Genomic DNA, 12,482 nt, shown 5'->3' with positions numbered 1-12,482 from the left:
TAACTATGTGGCGAATGACGTGATGATGAGGTGGCGCAACAGGAACTCAGTAGCTATAAATGCCACGCTTCAGCTTTTAGTAATATATTGATTGATGTGTGCTAGAAAAGACCAGGGCTTTATGGTGCTTCAAAACAGTTTCTCCCATTGCAAATGAAGCAGGGAAAAATGCTTCAAAATTTTATTGTTTGCTAGTTGTTTCCTTTTTCTAAGTTTGATAGGATTTTTTTTTTCATGCATAATTCATGCTGTTTAGATGGCATCTATTTGCATCAAGTCTGGAATGCTTTGATTGAATGCATCTTCATGTTAAGTTGGACTTGTCATTATGGTGAGGGAATGGTAGGTATAAAGCTTCAGATTTCATTGTTCATTGAAATCCCATTTTCAAGGTGCAATTTTACTCTTTGATATACTAATCAAACTGTTGTGGTTAAATGATTAAATTTACCATATCCTAATTGCTTAAACTTTTGGGACAATTGGTAATTTAACATTTAACCACACAATTCTAACACTTCCTTCTACAATAATTCTCCAAAACAAACCCAATAGAAGCAAAACAAATTAGAATTACTATCAAATCATCTATATTTTTACCAAAGGTTAAGAATATTCTCTCTTCCATCTGGAGAATATATGCATTGGCTTTTGGCTTAGGCTGCATGAATTCCTTGCATGCTAAGATTGTATATGACAAAGCTCCAATAGATGATATAGCTATGATTGAGTTTGTTTTGTGTTGCTGTTTTAGATGTGATTTAATGGTGAGTGTTTTGGTTAAAACTCAAGAAATAACTTGCATCTTGAAAATGGAGATTCTCACAACGTGCTTCCCTCATCATTAGTTATAATTGCCAACTAGGCATTAAATAATTTAAATTGCTTCTTCAAGATTGTATTTTACTTGCTATCGTAACTTAAATATTTGATCCCAAGAAGTGTACAAAAGGAAACCTATATAGATTTGTAAGCATGCAACTGAATTTGCTATGAGCATTGTGATATTTCACTATTTCGGTACAAATGAACATATGAGAGTTACAAACTAAACCAAGAAAAATAAATTTTGTCATGGTGCGTTCCTCTAACAACATGTGAGTCTTATAGGTTGGGACTATCAAATATGAGAGGGATGATCATGGGGACTATCAAATATGAGTCTTAGGAAAAAAAAATAATAAAAAGAACTTCCATAGTGGTGGGTAGAAAGATATGGTGGACACGATCATACAAAGTCTTCTTCTTCTTCTTCTTTTTTTTTTTTTTTTGGGTAAAATCACACAAAGTCTTCAACTGTCATGGTTTAGGTTATCTCAAATAATACAAAGTTTATAATATTAGTGATATAGCTAGATTAGTATTTACTATGAAATAGTTTCCTAGAAAGCACTGGATAGGTCTTTGGCCTTTTGTTGAGTTTAGGTCTCCTCAAATAATACAAAAGAACGATCACTAGTCATCACTACAAAACATTTTATAGGAACGCATTACATACGAAAGAGGAAAACACCAATTCCATGGGCTAGTCATCACTATGAAACATTTTCTTTGAAAGCACTACTGAAACCAAAGTTTTTAGCCTCTTCTTGAGTGTGCGTTTTCTCAAATAATGCAAAACTCCAAACCATTGACATGAAAGTCTTTGGCACCTTCTTGAGTTTAGGTATTCTCAAATAATGCAAAGCTCATAACACCAATGCTATGACCTAGTCATTACTATGAAACATTTTCCATGAAAGCACAATTGAAATCAAAGTTTCTGGCCTCTTCTTGAGAGTGGATCATCGCAAATAATGCAAAACTCATAATATCATGAACTAGTGTTCACTATGAAACCCTTCCCAACAAGGCACTAAACTCTAAACGCAAGTTGGGAAAGCACAATCAATATATATATAAAAGCAGAGACCTCATGCGGGAGTGCATGGGATCCTGTCATATGGCGCTCTAATATTGCATTTAACTTCTTTAACCTCTTCTCATTTACCTTTTTTTACTGTTACCCAAAAGATTGTGTTAACTTTTTTTTTCTTTTTTTTTTTACTGTTAACATTTACATTGTGTAGTGCTACGTAGGACTCCATTCTCTGTCATCTCTTCAAAAGCTTAGCTGTTGTTTCCTCTTCTTCTACAAGATTTAGTCGTTTCAAATTGCCAACCTCTCTATCTTCCTCATAATTAATATGGTTGTTCTTACGTTCCTGTTTTCATCTATTATAAGTGAAATGAACCTAAGGGTCATTGCCATAATATATTTAAATTCAATTACTATCTGTCTCTCACGTCTTCTCTTCATCAACGTTAAACCCGTCAATGACACTGTGCCCAAAAAAAGGAGAAAGAAAGAAGATTGCTACTCAGGAAGAAAGAGAAAAAGAACTTCAAGGCTAAATAAGACATTCACAGATACAAAAGGAGAAAACTTCAAAGGCCAGACCTAACTTGCTTTTAATTGAAGGTTAATCATTCTTCTTCTTTTTAATATGAATATAGTGTCTCTATATTTATGCAATTTTTTTTAATCCCATAATTTGTTTATTTTATTTGAAAGATCAACTTTATAAACAGAAAAAGTTGTTGCATGTAATGTGTTTAATTAAATTTCTCTAAGAAAGGCGATTTGTAATCCTTTGATTCAATTTCTTAGAGTGCTACAGTCTTCTATATATGTGGTAATTTGTATTTTTTTTTTTTTTTATTTAACCAAAATTGTAGTAAATTTCGTGTATAGGTTTTTAGATTTGCTATAACACTTACTTTATTCTAGACTGAGTAGTGATGACCCTTTCCGCATTTGATGTTACAAAAGAAAAGACTGCATCTTAATTTGTTGAGAGCCAGGATGTTTCTTTTTATGTTCGCAAGCACAAAAAGTATCTTCTCAAATCAATCTCATAGGGTCAGCTTTTTGGCTTAATACGCTTATGTTTTTGCCTAATGGAGTTTGATAGTTTGATAGATGAAAGTTTCTTCTAATGATATATGTACTAATCTTTCCAGTTCTTCAAACAGTTTTTGGCTTTCCTTGACATAAATCAAATGGACCCTCCCTAGAGGGTGTTTGTGCTTTCATTGTGACCAAAGATTAGAAACCATTCTCTATTCACTCTCCAAGGTATTTTGTGCTTAAAGTCATTTGTTTCATAAATATTGATAAACAGTATGATTCTTCCATGTGTTCTACAATATTGAAAAGGTCCATTCTCATCTTGATATGTAGATGACATTAACCTACGATGAACTCAATTAACAAGTTCAAAAACTCCTTCAATTTGCATTTAGTTCTTCCCATAAATAACATATATGAATTTATATATTTGATAAACTTAAATATGCACTCAACGAAATTTGCTTAAATATCATTTTGATTCCTTTGGTACAGCCTGCAATTAACTCCAGTAAACAAAGCGTTGGAAAGACCCGTCTCAAGGAAAGAGGCATTTTTACTGATGAATATTTGTATTGGGTTTGTATTGCAACACTGCTGGTTTTTCTCTTTGTTTTAATGTGTTTTCATTACATTGTAATCATAAGCAGATATTTTTCTTTTCTTACATTGGTTTTTCCTATTGCAATAAGATCCATGAGGTTAGTGGGCGACATTATTCTTAATTATGATGGTTAGTGGACAAAGTTATTTGGTTTTCATAGAAAGTAACAACTCAAAAAAAAAAAAAAAAAAAATTCTGAAACATTTCCTTTCAACATTAAATGGATTTTAGGTTTATATGTGGTCTTTTAATATTATGAATGATCCTAGGCAGATGGATTGGCATAGATTCTCAAGCCAAACTGTGATTATCGATGGCCTGTCAAGGTTTAAAAAAAAAAAAGAAACTATGTTTGTGCTTTGTTTTTGTTTGTTTGTTTCTATATATATATATATATATATATATAAATGCTATAGTTAAGTTCTTATAGCAAGTGATGTGCTATAATTTATATACAATATTCTTCAAAATTATATTGCATAAAATATTACAAAATTATCCGTGCATTGCACGGACAATTTACTAGTTAATTCTAAGTCTTTGTTCTTTTGTTGAGTCTAGGTCTTCCCAAATAATGTAAAACACACACCTCATTCCAAAATATGACTTAAGTTCAACAGGCAAAATATATATATATATATATATATATTTTTTGCTTTCTTACTCAACAAGAAATAACAGCTAGCAGTACAATTTAATTTCTATATATAACGTAGCTCGGAGTTGTTCTTTCATCAGCAAACGTTTTCTTCCAACAACTCTCATAAAAGGTTTCAGAAGAGAAAAATGATGATGATGGGGGAAACATGGTCTCAACTAGGCTCACTGATTGCGACCGCAATGTTTCTTTGGGCCATGTTTGACAAATATTTCCCTCACCATCTTCGTAGCCTAATCCTAAGTCATACTAAGAAATTGACTAGTTTCGTGTACCCTTTTATCCAAATTAAGTTCCCTGAATTCACTGGCGAGTATCTTAAGCGTAGTGAAGCCTATGCTGCCATTGAAACATACCTCAGTGGCAAGTCCTCCAGCGAAGCTAAAAATCTTAAGTAGTAGTTGTCAAAGACAGCAGTCAACCTGTACGACTGAGCATGGACGAGAACGAAGAAGTTACAGATGAATTTGAAGGCATGAAGGTTTGGTGGGGTGTAAAGAAAATCCCCCCAAGAACACAGTCATTTTCTTTCTACCCAGAGATGGAGGAGAAGAGGTATTACAAGCTCACTTTCCATAAATCAACCATGTCCTGCAAGAAGGAAAAGTAATAACGGTGAGAAATCGACAAAGGAAGCTGTGCATCAACAATCCTAGTCAGAATTGGGGTGGCTACAGATCAACCAAATGGAGCCATGTCACTTTTGAGCACCCAGCAAGTTTTGACACTTTGGCCATGGACTAGAAGAAAAAGGAAGAAATCATCAATGACCTTATTAAGTTCAGGGAAGGAAAAGAGTATTATGTTAAGATTGGCAAGGCCTGGAAGCGTGGCTATCTTCTCTATGGTCCTCCCGGAACTGGTAAGTCTAGCATGATTGCTGCTATGGCTAACTACTTGAACTATGATATCTATGATCTTGAATTGATGACGGATAAGGACAACACGGAGCTGAGGAGGCTTTTGATCGAGACGACAAGTAAGTCTATTATTGTGATTGAAGATATTGATTGCTCACTTGATCTTATGGGTCAACGAAAAAAGAAAAAGGAGCAAGAGAAGGATGAGGAAAAGAAGGACCCCGCTAGTAAAATGGCCAAAGGAGAAGAAGAAAGTAGTAGTAAGGTCACTCTCTCTGGTTTGTTGAATTTTATAGATGGGCTTTGGTCAGCTTGTGGGGGAGAGAGGATCATTGTTTTCACCACTAATTATGTGGAAAAGCTTGATCCGGCTCTCATTAGGAGGGGACGTATGGACATGCACATAAAAATGTCCTATTGTGGCTTTGATGCATTCAAGGTTCTTGCCAAGAATTATTTGGATGTTGACTCACATGAATTGTTTGCGACCATTGACCATTTGTTGGAGGAAACCGATATGACTCCTGCTGATGTTGCTGAGAATTTGATGCCTAAGTCACAGAATGAAGATGCTGAGACTTGTTTAAAGAAATTGATTGAAGCTACTAAGACGGCCAAAGAGGAAGCAACAAAGAAGGCTGAGGAAGAGGCACGGTTAAAGGCAGAGAAAGAAGAGAGAGAAGTAAGAAGCTACTCAAGAAGATGTGAAAGTTGATGAGTCTTTAGCTAAAGATGTCAAAGAGAATGGTGTTGATGTTGTGAAAGATGACAAGACATTGGGTGAAGAGGTGAAAGAAAATGGAGTCACCGCCTGAAGTAAACTAGGATACAATTATGACTGAATTTGTTCCTGTGTGCTCTGCATTATGCATATTAAAAGCCATAATATGCTATATTGATGCTTGAAGAATGTGAAAAGATGTGTAATAGTACTATGGTGGTTAGAACTACTGGTCTACTAGGCTGTAGCGTGTAGATGTTTGTATGATTTTAGTTTGTTTAATAAGAATTACTCTGTTCCTATAAGATTCAATAAGAACTACTTTGTTCCGATAAAATATGAATCAAGCGGGACTCATCACCTTACCATACTGTTCATGCTTTTATATTTTTTTATTTTTTTATTTTTTCTATATAAAAAGAACAGATGAGAAGTCAAAGCAGCGCCAAGTATTTGTAGATTGTAGTACTGTTCTAGGCTCCTAATTATTTTTTGAATATAGAAAAATAAAATACTGCCAATATAGAAGTCAAAAAAAATTTTTATTGTCAAGTTACACATGCACCAATGGTTCTTAAACTCACGATCTCACAATACAACTAATTATTGTGGGAGATAGAAGTGCCAGTTGAGCAATGGCCTATAGCTCATTATTAAAAATAAGATCTGTACTGTATTTGATATATCATTTATTCTTAAAGTGTTTTTATGATATAACACATATTTTCTGCCAAGGTATTTGTTAAAATACTGGGATTGCTTTCTCTTTCATGCTTTTGTTTGCCTGTTCCTGGCTCTCTCTCTCACATAAAGTCTTAGTTACATCTTCTTTTGCAGCCAACTCTATTGACATTCTTATCGACAAGAAAGAATATAAGCACTTGTAGAAAAAAAAAAATTTATTATTATTAATTTTATTGATGGACTCGTTGGCAAACATTTTTTTACAGTAGCATTAGTTATATGACCTGTTATTTATTATCAGCAATTTTTGCTTGTGTTTACTAAATCGTGTTGTGTTAGGACATATTTGTGCACATACTTGGAAGCTTTTGCTCATGATTGCTATTTCTATTTTGGCTTGCTTAGATTGATCTCTAGCTGGCCCTCAATTGCTTTTATACATTCCGTTGCAGAGCGTTTTACCTGGCATTCTTCAAGGGGATAAGTCAGACTCTCTTCTGTACGGTTCTGTTGACAATGGCAAGAAGATATGTTGGAATGATGATTTTCATTCCAAGGTGAGGGAGCATATAAGATTTGTTGCACGTCATGTTTCAGATTTTGCATAATATGTCTTTGTTAATTGCTATGTGAGAGTACTTCTTAAACTTCTCTTGGGCTAAGATATCCATAATGGCTTAATTGTGCTGTCTTACAAGAAATATAATTTTCATTTATACCTATAAAAATAATATATAATTTTCATTTATGGTGTAAATGTAATTGGTATGCTTTATAAGAACATGTTATTTCAATGAAGATTCCAGTTTGATCTCCCTTTCTGGGTTTGTCTATGTGAATTGTGAAATGAGTTTCCTTGTTAGAAGTGCTAAGCTTTTATTATCCTTAGGTTCTTGAGGCTGCTAACACACTGTCCTAGATGGATCTGGAAATGTTTCCAAATTAGCTGCCCCAGTGGAATGCAAGGGTATTGTTGGTAGTGATGACAGGTGATTACTCTATTGGATTGGTCTATTAGTCATACAAACCTAACTACTTGGTTACGTTCTTCTTCTTAGTGCTTGGATTTCTTTATATATAACTAAATTTTGTTAAAAATTCTTAGTTAAATATGCTTAAATTTGCTTAACTCCAGTACCCAGCACTTTAAGCACACATTTTCCTGAAACATTATTTTAGCTAGCTAGCTTGATGATTTAAATATTGACATTTTATTAGCTATATAGTAGTAAATCTCTGTTTCTATGCACCTAGTTTCTGACTTTATTCATGATGATGCCACAACTGTTAAAATAACATGCTTGTTTATATTTATAAAGCATGTGCACTTGTTTATGTTTTTTTTTTTTTTTCTCCTTTCCACTTTTTCTAGGCATTATCTTCTGGATTTAATGAGCGTAAATCCTCGCGATGCAAACTATACTGGACCTGGATCCAGATTCTGTATCTTGAGACCAGAATTAATTACTGCCTTTTGCCAGGTAAGTAATGACATTCTGATATTAACTACACTTTGGAACTTGTTTTATATGTTCCGTTTTTAATATAAACGTTTGCTTTATGGGAGAAGGCCCAAGCTGCAGAAAGATCAAAATTTAAGTCTGAAGGAGATGCTCATGTGACCACTGATTCTTCAACAGTTGCAGGTGTTAACGAACAGGTGAGAAGAGTGGCAAATGCAACCGCAGCTTTTGATTGCTGTATAGTGGTGTTTTTGTTAGGAGTGTATTGCATCCTAGAAAGTTTATTCTTTGATTAAATATTTATTTATATTTTATCGGTTTTGTCCCTTTTTTCCCTACCTTGTATCCTTGGACTACCTACTGCTAACTCACTTTATGTGCCAATTATATATGTTGCGGTATGATTCACAATGGAATTAGCAGTGATTTGAACTTTTTCTTTGTGTGTAATGCATGCGTGTTTATTAAATGACAATATCTCAATGCCCTTGAATTAGCAGAATCTGTCATGCCCTTAAATGACAATATCTTTGTGTGTAATGCATCCGTGTTTCTAGATGCTGCTTTGGTGTGAATATAGCTGCTATAGTTGAAGCAACAAATTGAGTTATACACTGACCCCCATTGGAGTCATTTTTAGCAATTTGCCTATTTCTTGCCGTAAAGGTTGCCATACTTGAAATCGTAACTCTGCGAGTTCTCGCTCTATTTCTCTCCTTTTTATTATTATTATTTTTATGGATATGGTTCTGGAGTAGCACCTCCATCATGCCTATGGTCCGTTTCTTGTGTCATTATTATTTCCGGTTTACTAATGTGTTAAGCGAATGGGATATTTACGGGCCTATAGAATTAGCAATGTCACACCCCAAACCCAGAAGGGTCCAAAGCGTGAGAGAAGAACCATTAAGAGTGATAACGTAAGAGATTTTTTTTCCTCTACACATGATAAGGATAAATAACCATGCTAAGATCTCCATATTATAAGTCAAAACTCTATAACACATTTGCAAACAATACGAATTACAAATAATGTCTCCAAATATACACGGAATTCCAAAACTCCAAATGGATCAACATCATATCACAATCCTTCCAAGGAAAGGCAACCAGGACGATAGAATCTATGCCTACCATGCCCAAGGTTAACAAACCTCAAGGGCCCAACCTTCAATAGAATTAGCTATGGCCTCAATAAATTTAGAAAGTTGAGTCACCAATCAATCATAGCATAAATCCCTCAATTCGCATAATGCTCCAATCACCACCAATAAAACAAGCTCCATGCCTGAGGTATAGCAAATTTATCTTAAAAACTGTTGGAGAGTGGGATGAGCTAAAGCCCAGTAAGTAGCATAATTAATGGGGGTAGGGGAAATGCAAGTTTCGTGATAATGGGCATTTTACAAAACATGTTATACTTTGGGAATTTCCATTTGGATCATGCAAAACCATTTTTCTTAATAAAATTACAAGAATGATTAAAAGAATGTAGCACCAAGCTTTCTCAAAATATTTCAACATATTTACTGTGAGCTATCAAAACATCCTTTTAAAACCTGAAAATCTAACCCCAAGGCCACGTGACAATGCCATCACAAAGACGGAACTCATCGCCGACACACAGCTGGAACTCATCGCCGACCCACAATCGGAACTAATCTACCGTCACAAAGACGGAACTCATCGCCGACACACAGCCGGAACTCATCTGCTATCGCAAAGACGGAACTCAATGCCATCACAAAGACGGAACTCATATGTCGTCACAAAGACGGGTGCTAAGATACCAATGTCACACAGACTATAGTATCTAGCTAGGTAATCACCAGGTAATCACACGTCACGGCACAAGGGTAAAACATAAAGAGCTCACGGATAATATGAATTCAAAAGACGATTCAATTTTAAGTAATTTCACAAAAACCATTGAAATACCCAATATATTCACAAGGTTCCCAAATTTTCCAAAATCATTTCTTGTCAATAACATTTTCTATCTATTTCTCAAATATCACAAGTCAAGATAAAACATCTTTTGAATTTGCAAATAATGCATCAAATCCATAAAATCCATTCCCAAAAATTATATCAAAGATGTTTATCTCTTCCATACTAACAAATCATGCATTTCCCCATATTCAATATTTAACATGATGCGCTTTTTCATATACAATCATATATAATAGGGTCACAACACAATATTTTTAAGAAAACATAGTTCCACAAATAATTTTCCAAAATGTGTTTGACCCAAAAATAAAGTTTATGCAACGTGGTTATTTTCCAAAAATCCCATTAAAAGTTACTTACCTCAGGAGGCCAACCAATTTTACCTCAACCAGGCACCACCACCTAAGCAAGCAATCCAATTACTAGGTCCATCACCAAGAATCTTGAAACCTAGAAATACAATGATCAAACCTATCAATAACAAGGCCTATCACAAAGTACGTTCAAACTTGTCTCCATAAATTGAAAATGGTCCCCTAAAATCAAATCGAGGGCCTAAGCCTAACTTGACTATCCCAAGGCACCTATTCCCAAGAGACATCAGACAAGCATACAAGTGATCCAAAGGACCATAACACAACCAAAGCATTTTAATACACTATTGCAAGAGATTAAACCAAACCATTATTAAAGTTAACTAAGTAAAACAAATGTAGAAGAAAATGTAAGAATTTACAAGTCAACCCACTCAAGAAGGGTTTCAAGTAAATTCACAAAATCTCAACATAAATGTCGTACTTTCAGATTCACTACACAGCAGGTCAGCCCTTTTGTAAAAACCGTTTGGTTCATGAAAAGTTATCCAATCAACTTGAATTAAATATGGATAAGCTCTTATATGTGTAGTATGTACCATAAAAAATTCGGCTCAAAATGATTTTTCTATAATTTATTAAAAATCATGTAATGCAGCTTACTCAAATCTGTCAAGGATAGATTTACAATTCCAAAATAAAATTACTATAATCTTAATACCATGCCAAAAACTTTCAAACTTGATTAACCTCAAAGCTACATGTTTTAGCACATGATAACAACTACAAATGCAACCAATAACCTCATATAATAGTCATCACAACAAGAGTCAAGAAATTCAATCCCATAACTCATATAGGCAATATACCAAACACTTGGCATGCACAAGTACATTCTCAAATCACTATGACAAGTAATAGTTAACATTTCATCAACTTCTTACATATGACAAAAATCATTACAACAACTCAACTCAAAACAGAAAAATCATCATAAAACACATAAAAGTCAGCCCCTCCTTCCTCCAATAAACCAAGTGCCCAAAACCTCCATGGTTGAATACCCTAATACCAACGATCACATATCCACATCCCAAAAATCGTAGTTAACCCTACCAAAGTGTTATCCCCATCCATTGGATCAACCCCACATGAGCATTGAGCCATAAACGAAATAATCAAGGAAGTGGGTCAATGGAAAACTTACCTTAAAAGCATTGTTTGGGGCAGCCAAAACTCATGGAAGATCATACTTGTTGGATTCAAGCTATTGAGGAGGTTATTTGAAGTGGTGGTAAGGATATAGGACCTTCAGTGGATCAGCCATGGAGGACGGTGAGAACAAGAAGAGAGAAATTACAAAAGAGAAGACAAGTGGGAGAGGGAGAGAACGTGTAGGCTTATGGGAGGGGGCTTAATTTCCTCTTAGTAATCTGCAATATGTGGTTCTTTCTGTTTCTGTTCACAGGATGTAACAAAAGAAGGGAGGGATGAGAATGTTAAGGATTGTGCTTCTTCCCAATCTGAAACTGAACCACATGAGGACATTCTTTTCAACCCTAATGTCTTAACTGAATTTAAGTTGTCCGGGAGTCAAGAGGCAAGTTTGAACCTATTAATATTGTTTGTCAAGATTATTGGATTCTAAATTTGCTAATTTTCAGCCAGAAAAAAAAAAAAGAAAAAAAAGAAAAAAAAATATCTGATATGTTTTTGACCCTTTGCCTCCACCAGGAGATAGCAGAAGATGAAGAAAATGTAAGGAAAGTGAGTTCATATCTTACAAATGTTGTGCTTCCAAAGTTTGTACAAGATCTTTGCACGCTTGAAGTTTCACCTATGGATGGACAAACATTAACTGAAGCACTCCATGCTCATGGAATTAATGTTCGCTATATTGGAAAAGTAAGCGTTTGTGAATGCTTAAATATTAGCATATAACTATGGGAAATATATATATAAATCAATGCCTGAATTGAAATTTATTATTTGTGTTAAAGATGTCATGTTCATAACTTTTCCATCTTTCTGCAAATGATTGTACTGCTTTTGACATGTCTGGAGCTTTGCTACAGGTGGCTGATGGGACAAAACATTTACCACATTTGTGGGATCTTTGTTCTAATGAGATTGTTGTTAGGTCTGCAAAGCACATCCTCAAGGTGATAAGCATAATCTAAGCAGCTTCTACATTATAAATGATGTTACAAAATGTCTACATTGTTTCAATTAATTCCACAGTTTCACCACAATAATTTGCAAAGAGGTGTCGCATGTTACTATGTCAATTGTAAAACGTGACATCTTTTTCCTGCCGTTGGTGTTAGAGATAGAC

General features: G+C 34.6%; 2 long non-coding RNA genes and 1 pseudogene across 3 annotated transcripts; 2 read left to right on the top strand and 1 right to left on the bottom strand.

Annotated features, from left to right (window-relative positions):
- Nucleotides 1–2,032: 2,032 nt before the first annotated feature.
- Nucleotides 2,033–3,557, top strand: LOC126724079 (uncharacterized). Its single transcript, XR_007654600.1, has 2 exons — nt 2,033–2,461; nt 3,386–3,557. It is a non-coding gene; the product is annotated as an uncharacterized LOC126724079 (long non-coding RNA).
- Nucleotides 3,558–4,198: 641 nt separating this feature from the next.
- Nucleotides 4,199–6,098, top strand: LOC126724076 (AAA-ATPase ASD, mitochondrial-like; annotated as a pseudogene).
- Nucleotides 6,099–8,896: 2,798 nt separating this feature from the next.
- LOC126724077 (uncharacterized) lies at nt 8,897–11,682 on the bottom strand. Of its 2 annotated transcripts, none has more exons than XR_007654598.1 (3): nt 11,355–11,682; nt 10,194–10,283; nt 8,897–9,168 (listed from the first exon to the last, which is right to left on the bottom strand). It is a non-coding gene; the product is annotated as an uncharacterized LOC126724077 (long non-coding RNA). The 2 variants fall into 2 exon arrangements; XR_007654597.1 differs by lacking the exon at nt 8,897–9,168 and adding an exon at nt 9,282–9,591.
- Nucleotides 11,683–12,482: the final 800 nt, after the last annotated feature.

This window comes from Quercus robur, chromosome 4 (assembly GCF_932294415.1).
Source record: "Quercus robur chromosome 4, dhQueRobu3.1, whole genome shotgun sequence".
NCBI lineage: Eukaryota > Viridiplantae > Streptophyta > Magnoliopsida > Fagales > Fagaceae > Quercus > Quercus robur.
Note: the sequence above shows the minus strand (reverse complement) of the source record. Positions and strands in the feature narration are given on the sequence as shown.